Source organism: Molossus molossus, unplaced genomic scaffold (assembly GCF_014108415.1).
Source record: "Molossus molossus isolate mMolMol1 unplaced genomic scaffold, mMolMol1.p scaffold_m16_p_1, whole genome shotgun sequence".
In the NCBI taxonomy this organism is placed as follows: Eukaryota; Metazoa; Chordata; class Mammalia; order Chiroptera; family Molossidae; genus Molossus; species Molossus molossus.
Genome location: NW_023425344.1, coordinates 128,079,036 through 128,096,315, shown reverse-complemented (window position 1 = coordinate 128,096,315; position 17,280 = coordinate 128,079,036). Strand labels below are relative to the sequence as shown.

General features: G+C 35.1%; 1 pseudogene; it reads left to right on the top strand.

Annotated features, from left to right (window-relative positions):
• Window positions 1-4,064: 4,064 nt before the first annotated feature.
• On the top strand, window positions 4,065-4,547 carry LOC118618269 (annotated as a pseudogene).
• The last annotated feature ends 12,733 nt before the right edge of the window (window positions 4,548-17,280 follow it).

The window sequence follows — 17,280 nt, the reverse complement described above, 5'->3', positions numbered from 1 at the left end:
TATCTAGATGGTATTAATAAAATTGGTTCTGGGTAGTAGATTGGGGGTGGCTTTTTTTTCTTTTTTTTGGAACGTGCCCCTAGCGTGAACCAAACACAGGACTCTGGTCCGCAGGCCGACGCTCCAACCACTGAGCCAAACCAGCCAGGGCGGGGGTGGCTTTTTTATTCATAGTCCTTATTTATAATTTTTCAAATTTTAAAGTAACAATTGTGTTCTACTTCTACAAATACAAATGATATCGATATTCTAAAAATACAGTAATTTAAAGACAGAGGGAAAGAGGAGAAAATTTCTAGTTCATATTCTTTTATAAGTAAAAGTGATATATTACATGTTAATGTTTAGGACCATACCTTTCACTTAGTAGATGTTTAATGGAAGGTAGCAGTGATTGTGAAGATGGCTATTTTCCCAGACTTCCAAGCAGAGGGTCTGCTTTCCCCTTCAGTTTCTTTGCCATTGATTCTAAAGAATCCTTGGCAAATTTTTTTTGTACCCACCTACTAATGGATCTGTGTTGTACAGAAGGAATGGGGAAGACAAGAAATGATAACATTTTTTTTTTTTATTCTCACCCGAGGACACTTTTTGATATTTTGTTCGGATAGAGTGGAGGGGGAGAGAGAGAGAGAAACATCGACATGAAAGGCACACATCGAGGGGCTGCCACCTATACGACCTAACCAGGGCCTGGGACAAACTGCAACCGAGGTACGTGCCCTTAGCAGGAACCGAACCTGGGTCTCTCCGGACCACAGGCAGATGCTCTAACTGCTGAGCCAAACCGGCCAGGGCAAAATGATAACATCTTTGCTGTCCTTTAAGTTTTGGGGGAGGAGAGAAATAAAAACAAACAAACAAAAAGGCAAGCATAAGCCAGACAGAGTACTTAATTTCAAAGAATCACAATGGTTGAAAATGTACATCTCTAATAATGATCTTTACAGGTTCTGTTTAAGCCCTCAAAACAAATTATTCAGGTTCTGTTTTTTTATAACCCTGTGTAAATCTGCTAGGTCTACCACAACAAAATATCATTGACTGACTGGCTTAAACAACAGAAACTTATTTTCTCACAGTCTGGAGGCTGAAAGTCAGCACGGTTGGTTTGGGTGCGATCCTTGGCCTTGGCCTGCAGAAGGCCGCCCTCTCGAAGCATGCACAGAGGGAGGGCGAGAGCTTTGGTTTCTCTTCTTTGAAGGACATAAATCCTACCAGATCAAGGCTCTACCCTGATGACTTCATTTAATCTTGATTACTTCTATAAAAACCCTATACAGTCAAATTAGGGGTTAAGGTTTCAATACATGAATTTTCAGGGACAAAATTCAGTCCATCGCACCCCCCAATTTTTAAAAATTTGTATTTGTTTGTTTTCTTTTTATATCTAACACTGAGATATATATAGCTTAATTTTTTAAAACCCCTATTTTCTATTGAGAATAGGAGTACGAATCTTGAATCTATACTGTTGACAGAAACAAAACATTTATTATACATTTTCTCCCTTCTCTATCTATATCATCTTATAGAGCTTGTTCTCTATTTTAAAGACATCTAGAATGGTGATTCCAATTACAGGCTTCTTAAATGACCAATGTCAGCATTTAACCCACTAACATGTCATTCTTATATCCAATCAAACTTGTCCAATTTGAATTATAAATACAACTAATAAAATCTTCAATTCATTCTCTTAGTATATGGCCATATTCAAAGCACTAGCATATGCATCTTTTGTTTTATCACCTCAACAATCTTGAGAAGTGGACAGAAAATTTTTAGACAGTAGCAAGTTGTTAAGTGACTTAACCACAACAAACAATAAGACTCTGTAGTCAGCAATAAAATTCATTTTTAAAAAATGGTTGATTTTTCCGATCTTTTCTGTTTTTCGTATGCAATGTTTCAATATTTAAACAACTGTGTAAAAATTATTACTTCTATAAGTAGGTATTGAGGAGAGTACTGGGAGAGGATGAATAAGACATGTTTTCTCTCCTCTAGGAACTTACATTAGCTTATTACAGAGCATGGCTGCATGAAGGCATCCTTGTCTTTCTAGCCCTCCTTTAATCAACTCTGTCATGAGCATTCCATAATTTTGAATTATGGCTTAATGTTCATTTATTAGATGATTAAAGTATAATTAATCTCTGTCTACACTGATTCACTAAATCAAAAATTTGAGGGTACATTTTACTTTTATTACTTCTTTAATAACTAATTTCTGGTTAATCAAACAAGTACGACAATAAATCCCTGTAAAGAAAATGTCAATTGACAATAATATTGAATTGACATTTCTTTACAATATTTTGAGTCATGGCATGATTTTGGTCTTCATACCTCTGCTAATGTTTTAATGTTTATAGCATCACCTTGATTAATAAAATATTTGAAAAAATACTTAAAATATAGCTATTACAAATAAATAATCAATCTTCCCACAGTTTACACATTGCTTTATCTTTCTGACCTCCAATAATTTAGCACTTTCTTTTCTCTAAATTATTTTCAAAACATTTACTGAAATATTCCTTAAAGATTTTGTCTTTCAATGAAATTCATAAAAATCTATTATGTCTACTGATACAAGCTTATTTTTAGTATAAGATCTTACCTTTTCAAGGGCAAGCTTCTGAATCATTGATACTTCTATCATAAAATCTCCTAAATTGCAGATGATTTAACTTCAGTATGTCTTTAGTGATAAAAATCACAGATAAATTGGGTTTAAAATTTCTGAGAATAGTTTTGAGAACTGAATTACATTTGGTCATTAGAGAGTCTGAAAAATACCAAATTGACCAGGTCAGATTTAATGGGTTTGATTGTAGTGTTTCATTACTGTCTACGTGCAGAAACTTAACTCATCTTCAAATGGCCTTGCTCAAATGTGGGGAACTTCTTTAAGCCATTCAAAATCCATAAGATGGCTGGTTATACTTGAATAAGTAAAGTAATCAACAAGGGTTGCAGGACACCCTGTTCAAGCTGAGTTTGAAAACTTTTGCTACAGAACTTTTAAAAGCAGACTGTAGCTGGGAATGAATTACTTGCCCCATCAATACTGCTGCTTGAATCAAGTCAGGAGAAATTTAGTCATTGCTTTGCCAGCATGTCTCTGACACTGCAATGATACATAGAAAGTTTAAATGGCCTGCCATGATTTTCCTAACTTGGGCAAAGCCCATCTGGCCATGCCTAGCCAGTCCTACCTATCTACAAATGTTCAGACTTCCACATATGGACCACACAGTACATGCAAGGCAATTAAAATCTGTTAGCCGTGGGATGATCCGTCTGGTGTTTTCAGCCATCTTTATAATTAATTGGGTAGCATCTGAATTAATAATTCAATGATCCAATTTGGTCAGTAATGTGACCACACTTTCTTGATGATTCATCTAGATTTTTGTTTTTTGTTTTATTTCTAGGACCTAGTCACAGAAATAGTGAACCTTTGATTAGTTTCTCTAAATAATCATATAACACAGCTATAGGAAAATAAATCATATAAACATAACTATGCCAGTGATAAGGGTGGGGGAGGCTTTAATTCAAAAGTTAGGTGATTTGTTGTTCATATGTATTACTAATGCAATGACTATGCCATTCCCATTTAAGATTGTTATATCTATACACAAATTTTCTTTCTATCTATCTATCTATCTATCTATCTATCTATCTATCTATCATCTACCTATCTAGATTTCTGTTTATCTATCTAAATAGGGAGAGAGAAAAATGTATATAAAAATCTGAAACATGAAGACAAACATTGTAGTAGAGTTTGGGAAAATTTTTCTTGTAAATAAAAGTGTTTCATGAGATGTCATGCTAATCTGATATAAATATATATACAGCCCTCACTCACACGCACGCACGTTCATTCTCTGTGCTGGTATCCCTGTTCCCGCACTTTCCTCTTCTCCTCCGACTCCATGCAGAGTGCATTCTGGGGACACAGGTTGAGCCCCAGCAGCTGGAGAGGAGCCCACTGCCCCAGCAGCTGCCACCAGAGAAGCCCGCTCACCCAATCACCCATCGCCCTGCTCCACAAGATGCAGCCTGCTTCTGCTAAGTCGTATGATCAAAGGGACAGTTTTCATTAAATTTTGTGTTGAAGACAGTAGAAATCTTAATGTAAATTTTGAAAAATCCAAACGTACATTCAGTTGCCTTGGAGGAAGTGATCATTTTAAATATTTAAATGAAATTGATCTTTTTAACTGTATTAATCCAAATAATTCTAAGCATAAAAGAACAGAAAGATCAATTTTATGTTGTTTACAAAAAGGAGAATGGTCTGTCATGGCCAAGATTAACAAAAGAAAGGACAAAGTGTAATGGCTTTGTGTGGACTTCAATAATTGGAGAGACTGGGAGGATGATTTGGATGAAGACATGTCTAATTTTGATCATTTTGCTGAGATGATGAACAACATAGGTGATGATGAGGATGTAGATTTACCAGAGTAGAGGGAGCAAATGATGATTCACAAGACAGTGATGATGAAAAAATGTCAGATCTGGAGTAAGGAATACTGTCATCACTGGATTTTGAGAAAGAAAAATAACTTCTCTGCAAGATTTTATAATTGAGAGAATTCTTAAGTTGATAGCTCTAAAGGCAGATGCTGCATTCGTCTCCTTTCACACATTTTTCAAACTGTTTTTTATTTTGAAGGCTTGAATGTAGCATTGTATGGGGCACTTTTAAGTCAGCTAAGACAATAACCTTATGCATGAACATTTCCTAGACTCCAATGATGCTGTGGAAGTCCTAGGCAATTGATACAGTAGCTGGGATAAATAAAAACTTTCTACCTTAGTCTCATTTACTTTATAACATAAATACTGACATAACAGGAAGTTCTTGGATTACAGAAAGATAATTAAATTTGAGATTTTAGAATATGGACTCAAGTTGGCTGAAACAAATTGGTTAATATCTTAAATTGGCAATCTGTTGTTTCTCTGTTACATTCTTCAAGATTGTTCCATTAAAGTTTTATTTTTTCGAAAAATTTACTTTACATTACTGTACATAAGCAATCACTTGTAGTGTTCCAGATGTGTCTTAGCTGAAACTAGTGAATACCCTAACTTAGATGGCTTTTGAAGCTTCTACATATGGTATTGTTTGACCCTTAAACTTTCACATCTCTTAGCATGGAGGATGAAGAAAGGCTGTATGTTGTTGCTTCAGAGTCTGTACATTTAAACCAAATTTGTATTTGTACTGTCAGCATGGTAAGTGAGTGAAAAATACATTATTTTTATTTCTTTTATTGATCCAGTTTGTTTATATTCATGACAGTGGGAATTAAAAAAATTCTGCATACTTTCTAATAAACTGTTGAAAGAATTTTTAAAAATAAATACAAATATATTTATATATCTCAGAGAATATATTCTCCAGTTCAACATCTCTCCATCACCATTTTGCAGCCTAAAAGGCCAAGACCTACAGGAGCCAAATATTAAACATTTTATTAACATATCTATACATATATAATTAGACAACTAAATAAAATTATTTTGAAATGCTTGACAATAATTAGGATTTAAAAAGGAATTTAAGTGTTAAAACCTCTACAATATAAAGATTAGCAAGAAAATTGTGAAATTATTATGTGATTATAAAATAACTTTTGAATGATTTTTTTATTCCATGAAATTTTTTTTTGATCCGACAAAAGGTTTAGCCACCTCATCAAGCAGAATACTCTTCAATAATTAAAGATTAATATGTATTAGTAGCCTTTAAACAATGCTTGTCATGTTTGTCATTTATGAAGCAAATTGATATAGAAATTAAGTTTTCCTAAACTGTAGCTTGAATTAGAGTCTTGTGAAATGTGCTGGTGCTAACACACTCTGGTGGGATGTTGCTATCAGTTCAATTGTTTTAATGATAAATTTCCTTTAGAAAATGGAAGGATCTGTTGACAGACAAAAACAGGAACTAACAATGGACTATTTAACTTGCAAAGGATGAAACATTTAATTATTCCAACATAACATTCCCAGTTAGGGTATGATCTTTAAATCCATCATCCTTCAGTTTATATGCATGAAATATTTATCATGTCTTCCTCAGACAGAAGTCAGTCATCTAAACATATATTTTTAGAATATCCATTTCAACATGACATTTCATCAAAAGCCTGGAATCTTATTTATTTTTTGTAACAGAGATAAAATGTTTGTAAATGATGTGATAAGACCATAAAGAGAAAATAAAGTGAAATCCAGCTTCATACAGAGATAAATAAAAACAAATTCCACTCAAGAAACTACCACCATATAAAGAGAAAGATAAGAGACAATATGTCAGCCCTGGCTGGTTTGGCTCAGTGGTTGGAGCATCGGCCTGTGGACCAGAGAGTCCCGGGTTCGGTTCCCGCTAGGGGCATGTACCAAAAAAAAAAGAGAGACACAATATGTCAACAACAGCCCAGGTAAGAGTCAATGGTCTCTAGAATGGTTTTAAAAAAATGTGTGGTCAGTGTTGTACTCTGAATTTTTTGACAAATTAATTTGTATTTAGACTCAAGACATAGGCAGCAAAACCAAGACAAAAACACTGAATATACTTGAATTCTTCCTGTTAGTCTTCAAATACTGAAAATTTTATTCTCTAATTGGAGAGATAAATGTCTAAGAAAATAATGTTTTATGAAATTCAAAAGAAATTTTTTCTATAGGTTCTCATTTTTTAGGCGGTATATATTGTAGCCAAATATTCAGTATTTTAAGTCTGATTAAGAAAAAGCTGTTTGCAACCCAGAAAAAAATGTCACGGAAATACAAGTACAAATAAAAACAAAGTAATTCTCCTAGAGCCCTATCAGGTGTGGCTCAGTAGTTAGAGTGTTGACCCAAAGGTTGCTGGTTCAATTCCGGGTCAAGGGCACCCCAGGTAGATCCTGGGCCCCAGTCAGGGCATGTGCAACAGGCAACCAATCAATGTGTTTCTCTCTCTTCCCTCCTCCCTCCCTCCATTTCACTCTCTCTGAAAATCAATGGGAAAAAAATATCCTTGGGTGAAGATTAAAAAAAAACTAGTAATAATTCTCCTAGAGATGATCCCTCCTCTCTTGGAATGTTTGTGGCACAAGAGGTGCTTAGGAAAGATTTATAAGCAAATTCCACATAAAGGATCTTGAAGAGAAGATTCTCAGCTGGGCTCCTCTCTACCATCATTTTACAATGACTGGCCCAAGGCTACAAGCTGATGTCAACGTCAGACTTCAGATCATATTTCCTTATATTTATTAAAATGTTATTTTATTTCACTGTTCTGTCAATGAAAAATGTGTGTGTCTGTGCATGTGTACATACAAGCCAACAAAAGAGTATCTATGAAATTTTAATGACACTGTGAGATTGAGAGTGTCTGAGCCTATCCCAATTAATTGGGTCAACTTTTGAAAAATTTCCAACTAGTGTTCCTGAATAGTTTTTGAACATCTTATAAAAGATATATAAAGTCTTCATTTAAAAAAATATTTCTTAAAATACTTGTGAAAGATATATATGTGTGTGTGTGTATATATATATAGAGAGAGAGAGAGAAAGAGAGAGAGAGAGAGAGATTGTTTGAGGAACCCTTATTTAAATTATGCTAAAAAGCTGCAATTAGAATAGCAAATAACATGTACACTCCCCTGTTCTCAGATCTGGGTTTTTAAAACTGAAATGATTTAGCTATTTTCCCTGATTTTCCTTCCCATCTAACACCCTGTCTCTGAGCCTTGTTGTCTCCACATTTGATGTTAGCTCTGAGTCAATCATGGTGGACTACAAGAAAAAAGAGAAATATTTAAGATGCTTAGTGGTGGAGTTAGCACTAAATATATTTAACTTGTATTCTTATTGTATCTACAAAATAGAAATAGGCAATCACAGGCCTATAGAACTTTCTTCAGGATTTAGCTAACTGACATATGACCTTGCAAATGGCCCATAAACTCTCCCCTCTCTGATTTACCCTCCTGATTTTGACAGAATAGACCTAGTTCAATAATTTTGAGAAGGAAAAAAAAGTAATTAGCTCCATTATTGTCCCAGAGATAGGGATAGAAAAATGGAAGATGTTTCTTTTCCCTTACAAGAGAAATAGAAACTAATATCGATAGATGGCATGACCTTTTAAATACTATGGTGATTTAGCTGACTGATTCCTAAATAAAGGATATAAATACATAGCAAGTGCACCGTCAGTGACATAAGCATAGCCTACCATTTTCTCATAAATGAGCTGGCAAAGCAGAGGAGACAGAAGGAGAAGATTTAAACTAAGAAGTCTGATGCTACAGGAAGCCACAACTGACTTTGTAATGCGTTCTATTTATGAGGCCGCTATGGAGGTAAATATCAATTGTGTTATAAGTCTTCCTTGTCTGCAAAACCAAACTCCCATCATTTTGACCGGTGTTTTCCATGCATATAGACAATTAGATCAAGCTTGATATATGTGATTTCTTACAATAATCAGTATATGACTCTTCCTTTTGTTGGCGTGCAGCACTCTGTGAAATTTGTTACATTTAGACTCGGTCTTACATAAAATGTTCACAACATCTATGCTTAACTTCCAGCATCTGTCTCAGCTTTCTATTCTCTCTCCAGTGAAAACTGCTTATGACAATATGCTTGTGTTTACCATATTTTCATACATAGAGTTCTGAAATGTGGTACCTTGGAAAGTTTTGGAGAAAAATTCTATGTGTGGTGAAAGCAAATCTAGACACCTATAGGAACATTTGTATGGAATAAGAAAGAAACAAGTGCTGAATATCCCTAACATGGACAAAATCTGGTCCCAGTGAAACATGATTTTCACTGTGAAAAATTCCTGTCACATCTAGCTCCCTAGTGTATCTTTTTTCATTCCTCACCAGTTCCCTAGTCTCCTCCTCTTCAAGAGACTCAATTTTCTACCATTTCTCTGCAAAATGTTTAGAATATATTATTTTGCTTCTCATAATTCCTACTCCAATTCAATTTCTCCACCATTATCCCTATCCTCACATTCCTCTCTCATCCCATTTAATGGCAAAAGATAAAGGTAAAGCAGGTTGTGAGCAGGCAGGTTCTACCTGTTGTGCTTCTGTTTTTCTCTTCCTTCAGTTTTTCCCGCCTCTTTGACCATTTGCTTGCATTTATTCAGCTGTACATCTTTCAAAGCAGGGTGGTGATTTGCAGAAGAAAAGTGGGCATGTTCAGTGTACCAGTGACACAAATATGAATAGAAACTGAGAAATTGAAAATTAATTATGTGAAAGAATTCAGGAAACTGAGGGACAAATTGTCATGGGTGATTTACCCCTCTCAATGTCAACAAACACCAGAAGGTTAAAGTGGAAATCAAGGCAGCAGCTAATGTCAATCTTCAGAAGCTGAAAGTGGGCACAGAGTCAGCCAAGCCAAGTGAAGGTCAAGGGCTAGGAAGAATGCAAAGCTCAAGGGGAGCAAGTTCAGGGACTGGGGACAGACAAACCTGAGAATGTTCCAGAACCAGAAAGATATTGTGAGATTCCTGAAGTTAGTTAAGGTTTTATAAATTGAAACATAATAGACTAAATTCGTGGGCTATATTTTGTTCAGTTCTGCAGAAGAAGATGGAGAGGTCCGCGGAATATGAAGACCCTCATCATCATCCTGGAGTACCTCTTTGGATTCAGACAAATGAAAACACAGAATTCAACATCTGAAAAATCTGCCTTTCCCTTTCTTCAAGAAAGTAAGGACAGTTTTTTGTTCCTCAAATTTAAGAATATTATTTTTCCTCTTTATAGACTTTTCATAAATCAAGAAAATTAATGCCAGGCGTAAAAAGTACACACACACACACACATATATACATGCATATATATTCTTCAAATATAATATTCATAATATATATTTGTACATATATAATACATTTGGATGTAAATATATGTAGTATATTTATATATTACATACATGTTTGATTTGAAGAATTGGGAGAAATAATTTAAAAAATGAAATGATTAAAAAGCAAGGACTGACTGTCCAGAAAGAGCAAGCTGAATAGTTACTAGCAGTTTGCTCCAGAGAATATTTAGACATTTCCATTAACCCAGAAATCTAGGGCACTGGCATTGTTAATATCAGATGCTCTTAAAAACTGAAGGGTTTGGGAAAGAGAGTAAGGGAAAATAACTGATTTATGATAAATATCTCATAGAATCAGAGAGAAATACAACCAAGAAAAACTGCCCTTTAAAAAAATGACATATTGAAAATGTGAAAATATTTACATGGCTTTCTTCATCTTTCCTTTGAAAGCTATTAGTTTCAGATTATTAGACTAATATTTTTAGTACACTACAAAAAAGACACAGTTTCAGATAATAACATGGTGGTAAATTAGCTTTGAGTATTCATCTTCCAGGTCGTGGGGTAAACATTTGGTCACCAATATCAATAATAAGTTTGTTTCCTTTCATATAATAGTCTCAAAACATAGACCCATGTTTATAGATTAAGATTAAACCAAGGAGGGACTTGGGTAATTGTTAAGTTATAATCATGTCTCTTCTTCCTAAAAATAAAATAAATCTTAACAAGCATTCCTTTTAACCAAAACTTTGAGAAAGAAGCTACATTAATGTTTGCAGAGACTGTTAAACTGGAGAAAGGATTAGCTATTGGTTTCTGGGTTACATTTTAATGACATTATAAATTTTGAAGCTAATTAACATAAGAAAAAAATCTCAACCAGTTTTCTTATGTATTTTAGGACTTTCCACAAAAAGTTTCAGAAAACCTAGCTCCTGTATTAAAACATGTCAAATTTGCATCAGAATAACTCACGATTATTAATATTACCTTCCACTCAGAGTCGCTTCTGGTTAAAATAGAGTAAAGGAAATGGGATTTAACCTCCTGTTTGAAACAAGCAATAAAACAAAAATAGACAAAACACATGAAACAAGTTTCTAAGACATTGCCATTAGACAACAAAGGACAGTGATCCTGAGAGATGATAGACAAATGAAGTGAGTCCTATGATTGCCCCAGCTATTGTTCCATGGACAGTCTGGCAGCATCACAGAGTTAATGAGATTAGGCTAAGAGTTCAGGGAGTCCAAGGCAACAAGAAATCACAAGGCAAGGAGCTGGAGAGAGACACACAGAGAGAAAGAGAACTCTGGAGGTGTGCAGAGAGTTCTCCTCCAGTATCTGAGTACAGACTATATTATGTATGTAAGAAAACTACCTTCAGCTGGGGGAAAAAAACACCTGAAGTGATTAGAAGATATACAACAGAATTATACAAAGTATGCAGTTGATCAAAAACAAAGTGTAAAAAGAAAGAAAAGGAAAACAAAGAACAGATGGGACAAATAAAAAAACAAGTAACATAATAGATTTACTTTAATCAATTGTTTTGTAAATTATCAGTAGGAATGAGGTCTACATGTATTGTCATGCATAATTTGGGACACAATCATACTGAATCCCATAAATCCTTAGACTCCAAATCATTGCAGAAATTGGTTTGATTGTTTTCAGACAATCTCTCTAGAATCTTGATTGTGGCTCCTGAGTCATCACTCCTAGATTTCTGAGCTCATCTGAGCTTTGTAATAATAGTAGTTATAATTCTGATATTAATGCAACCCCTTTCATCTTCAATGCCCTTGGCAAACACTAAGTAATTAGCCCTCGGTCCTCAAGAAAATGTCATTGGCCATTATTAAAATGAGGGGTGAAAAAAAGGAAATGTATAGCTCATTAGGTTGAAGCAAGAGACCGAGGAGTTAAACCTAGAACTGCTGCAGGCATGTGGGGCTAAGTGACACATCCCCCAGAGGACTCACAGAAATCGTGATCGTAAGTTATTTCCGTTAGCAAAGAACATGAGTTAAAAGTAGTGTTACTTTAAAGTGGTAGGATCTCTTTTAATGCACTGACTATTCCCTCCACCTAAAGAAATAACCTCCAGATCTTGAGTCACTCTCAGTTGGTATTAACCTCATATTTTAAAAGGCTTCTCCTGATGCTTATGCCAAAATAAGAATATGCATGCACAGACCAAGAAGCATGTAAAAATAACAGTGCTTGCAGGCCACTCTTGTCTCTTCTGACTCAGGCCATTCACATAATAAAATGGTAGCTATCTGAGCATTTGATTGAGCTCTGCCAAAGGTCCCCTTTTTGTTAAGCCTAAATTTAATATTCCCTTTCCTCCAAATGAACTCACCCTAATAATCTAGACTATCTTTAACTTTTGCTGCTTCTATTATGAATTAACCTGGCAATCACAAGTGAAAGGCTTTTATTGCTACTGGCCTTGTGTAAAATTTCACAAATAGTACTGCTTAATTATCAACAGAGTTTTTGCTAACCAGTTCAATCATGAGCTTATGTTATAACTAGGAAGTAAATCTGATAACCTCTTGTGTTAATTGGCTTACTTTTCCAGATGTAGCAAAAACTGTGCCTTAAGTTAATGAAAATAAAGCATGTGGAACACAGACATCCACCAAATCATGTACACAGCAGCAAGCATTTGTCTGAATCTAGCCTTCATGTACTTGGTAGTTTCCTTCCCCACTAGCAATAAATTTCAGTGCTTGCAATAAATGATTTTTAACGACATCATTGCAGAAAACAGCCCATTTATGCTGTGCAGCCAGACTCAGCACTTACTTAATATAGGCCATGATCTGCTCTGGTCAGGTGGCTCAGTTGGTTGGAGCATTGTCCTGTGTACCAAAGGTTGCTGGTTTGATTCTTGTTCAGGACGCATACCTAGGTTGCAGGTTCTATCCCTGGTCTGGGCTCATATGGGAGGCAACAATTCAATGTTTCTCTCTCACACCAATATTTCTTTTTTTCTTTCTTTTTTTTTTTTTATCCTCACCCGAGGATATTTTTCCATTTTTTGTACAGATAGAGTGGGAGGGAGAGAGAGGAAGGGAGAGAGAGAGAGAAACATCGACGTGAAGGGACACATCGAGTGGCTGCCACCCGCACGACCAACCCGGGCCGAGGACAAACTGCAACCGAAGTACGTGCCCTTAGCGGGAACCGAACCCGGGTCTCTCCGGACAGCAGGCCGACGCTCTAACCGCTGAGCCAAACTGGCCAGGGCTCTCACACCAATATTTCTCTCTCTCTCTCTCTCTCTCTCTCTCTCTCCCCCCCCCCTTCTTCTTCCTGTCTCTCTAAAAATCAATAACAAAACATCCTCCAGTGAGGATTAAAAAAAAAAAAAGGCTATCACCTTCACTAGGAGCATTTATCTCACTATTTTAAGGTGCTTGGTTAATAGTAGAAACCTTTCTCAATAGTTTTATTTTTATTGAATTTATTTCTTATTGGGTGATATTGGATAATAAAATCATATAGGTTTCAAGTGTACAATTCTATAATACATCATCTGTATAATGTATTGTGTGTTTACTACCCAAAGTCAAGTCTCCTTCCATCACCACTTATCCCCCTTTACCCACTTCTACCTCCCACCACTCCCCTTTCCCTCTGGTAATCACCATACTGTTGTCTGTACCTATGGGTTTTTTGTTCTATTTTCTTTTGATTAATTCCTTCATCTTTTTCACCCAGTTTCCCAACCCCCCTTACACTCTGAGAGCTGTCAGTCCTTTCTCTCTATTATGAGTCTGTTTCCATTATGTTTGTTTATTTTGTACATTGGATTCTACATATAAGTAATTTGTGATTACTATGGACTTGTAGTATAGTTTGATAAGCAGTAGCGTGATTCCTCCAACTTTGTTCTTTTTTTCTTTTCTTTTTTTCTAAAGATTGCTGGGGCTATTTGTGGTCTTTGTGGTTCCATGAACATTTTTGGAATATTTGTTCTAGTTCTGTAAATATGAAATCATATGGTATCTGTCTTTCTCTGACTAGCTTAATTCACTCAGCATAATACTCTTCAGGTTCATCCATGCTGTTGCAAATGCTAAGATTTTCTTATTTTTCATGGCCGAGTAGTATTCCAATGTGTAAATATACCACAGCTTTTTTATCCACTCATCTACTGATGGTCACTTGAACTACTTCCAAATCTGGCTATTGTAAACAACACTGCAATGAACATAGAGGTGCATATACTCTTTCAAATTAGTGTTCTGGGTTTCTTTGGTGGTATACCCAGAAGTGGAAACACTGGGTCTTAAAGCAGTTCCATTTTTAATTTTTCCAAGAATCATCATACTATTTTCTCCGTAGTGACTACACGAATCTGAATTCACATCAACAGTGCATGAGGGTTCCCTTTTTTCCAAATCCTTGCCAAGACTTGTTGTTTTTTGATTTATTGATATAGCCATTCTGACAGGTTTGAGGTGATATATCATAGTGATTTTATTTTGCATTTCTCTGACAATTTGTGACATTGAGCATCTTTACATGTGTCTATTGGCCATCTGTATGTTCTCTTTGGAGAAGAGTATATTCATTCAGGTACTTTGCTCATTTTTTAATTGGATTGTGTGTGCTTTTTTGTTTGTTTGTTTTTGTTTTGAATTATATAAGTTCTTTATAGATATTTATATAAGTTCTTTATAGATTAAACCCTAATGAGATCTGTGATTGTCAAATATATTCACCCATATAGTGGGTTGTCTTTTCACTTTGTTGATGATTTTCTTTGCTGTGCAAAAACATTTTAGCTTGGCGTAGTCCCATTTGTTTATTTTTTTCTTTTGTTTCCCTTGCCTGTTAAAATATTACTACAAGAAATGTCCTAGATTTTACTGCCTATGGTATCTTCTAAGATTTTATGGCCTCAAGTCTTATATTTCAGTCTTTAATCCATTTTGAGTTTATTCTTGTGTATGATGTAAGAAGGTGTTCTAGTTTCATTTTTTTGCAAGTATCTGTCCAATTTTCCCAACACCAATTATTCAATAAATTATATTTACCCCATTGTATCCTCTTGAAACCTTTGTTGAATATTAATTGACCAAAAAGACATGAGTTTATTTCTTGGTTCTCTATTCTGTTTCATTGATGATAACCATTCTCACAGGTTTGAGGTGATATATCATAGTGATTTTAATTTGCATTTCTCTGACATTTTGTGACATTGAGCATCTTTTCATGTGTCTATTGGCCATCTGTATGTCCTCTTTGGAGAAGAGTCTATTCAGGTACTTTGTTCAGTTTTTATGCCAATATCATGCTGTTGTGATTACTATGGACTTGTAGTATAGTGTGATAAGTGGTAGCATGATTCCTCCAACTTTGTTCTTTTTTTTTTCTTTTCTCTAAAGACTGCTGGGGCTATTTGTGGTCTTTGTGGTTCCATGTATATTTTTGGAATATTTGTTCTAGTTCTGTAAAATATGCCATCAGTATCCTGATAGGAAATCCATTGAATGTATAAATTGCTTTAGGTAGTATGAACATTTTATTTTTTTCTTTCTTTTTTTTTTTTATCCTTACCTGAGGACATTTTTTCATTTTTTTTGTTCAGATACTGTGGGAGGGAGAGAGAAACATTGACATGAAAGGGACACATCGAGTGGCTGAGACACCCGCATGACCCAACCAGGGCCGGGGACAAACTGCCACCGAAGTACATGCCCTTAGTGGGAACTGAACCCGGGTCTCTCTGGACCGCAGGCCGATGCTCTAACAGCTGAGCCAAACCTGCCAGGGCTATTTCTTATTTTTTAATATTTTTTTCTTATTGATTTTTAGAGAGAGGAAGGGAGAAAGAGATAGAAACATCAATGAGAGAGAACGCTGATTGACCACCTCCTGCATGTCCCTCACTAGGGATCAGGCCCACAACCTGGGCACGTGCCCTGACCAGGAATCGAACTGACGACCTCTTGGTGCACGGATCTACGCTCAACCAGTGAGCCACATTGGCCGAGCAGTAGTATGGACATTTTAATGATGTTAATTCTTCCTATCCATGAACACAGTATATGCTTTCTTTTTTTTTTGTATCTTCTTCAGTGTCTTATAATTTCTTTAGTACAGGTTTTTTTTTTACATCCTGTGTTAAATTTTTTCCCAATATTTTATTTTCTTTAATGCAGTTGTAAATGGGATTGTATTCTGATAGTTTATTATTGGTGTATAGAAATGCAACTGATTTATGGATATTGGTTTTGTATCCTGCTACTTTACTGCATTATTTATTAGATCTATTAGCTTTTTCATGGAGTTCTTAGGGTTTTCTATGTACAATATCAGTCATCTGCAAATAATGACAGTTTTACTTCCTTCTTTTTAATTTGGATGCCTTTTATTTCTTCTTCTTGTCTGATTGCTCAGACTAGGACTTCCAGTACTGTGTTGAATAAGAGTGGTGAAAGCAGACATTTCTTTCTTATTTATAATTATGGTAAACAATTTTAGTTTTTGCAAACTGAGTTTGATGTTTGCTGTAGGTTTTTCATATATGTCCTTTATTACATTGAGGTATGTTTTCTCTAATCTCACTTTGCAGAAGTTTTTATCATAATGGGTGCTGGATTTTATCAAATGCCTTTTCTCCATCTATTGATATGATCATGTGATTTTTATCCTTCATTTTTTTTATGCCATGTATCACATTTATTAATATGCTGATACAATACCAACCTCTCATTCCCCAAATAAATCCCTCTTGATCATGGTGTATGATTTTTTTAATGTATTGCTGGATCTGATTTGCTAATATTTTCTTGAGGATTTCAGTATCTCTGTTCATCAGAGATATTGGCGTATACTTTTCTTTCTTTGTAGTGTCTTTATTTATCTGGTTTTGGGATTAGGATAATGCTGGCCTTTTAAAATGATCTTGGAAGTCTTCCCTCCTTGTGAATTTTTTTGAATACTTTTAGAAGGATAGGTGTTACTTATTCTTTGAATGTTTGGTAAAATTCACCTGTGAAGCCATTGTCTCTGACTTATTTCTCAGGAGTTTTTTATAGTATTATTTTTATTATTATTATTAATATTATTATTACTGCTTCAATTTCACTAGTTGTTTAGATTCTCTAATTCTTCCTGATTTGTTTTTGAAGAGTGTATGTTTCTAAAAAGTTATCCATGTTATCCAGATTGTCCAGTATTGTTGGCATATGGTTGTTTGTAATATTTTCTTACAATCCCTTTTATTTCTTTGGTGTTAGTTGTTACTTCTGCTCTTTCATTTCTGATTTTATTTATTTGGGTCTCTCCCCCCTCTCTCTCTCTTTGATGAGCCTTGTTAAAGGTTTGTCAATCTTGTTTACCTTTCCAAAGAATCAACTCATTGTTTCATAGATC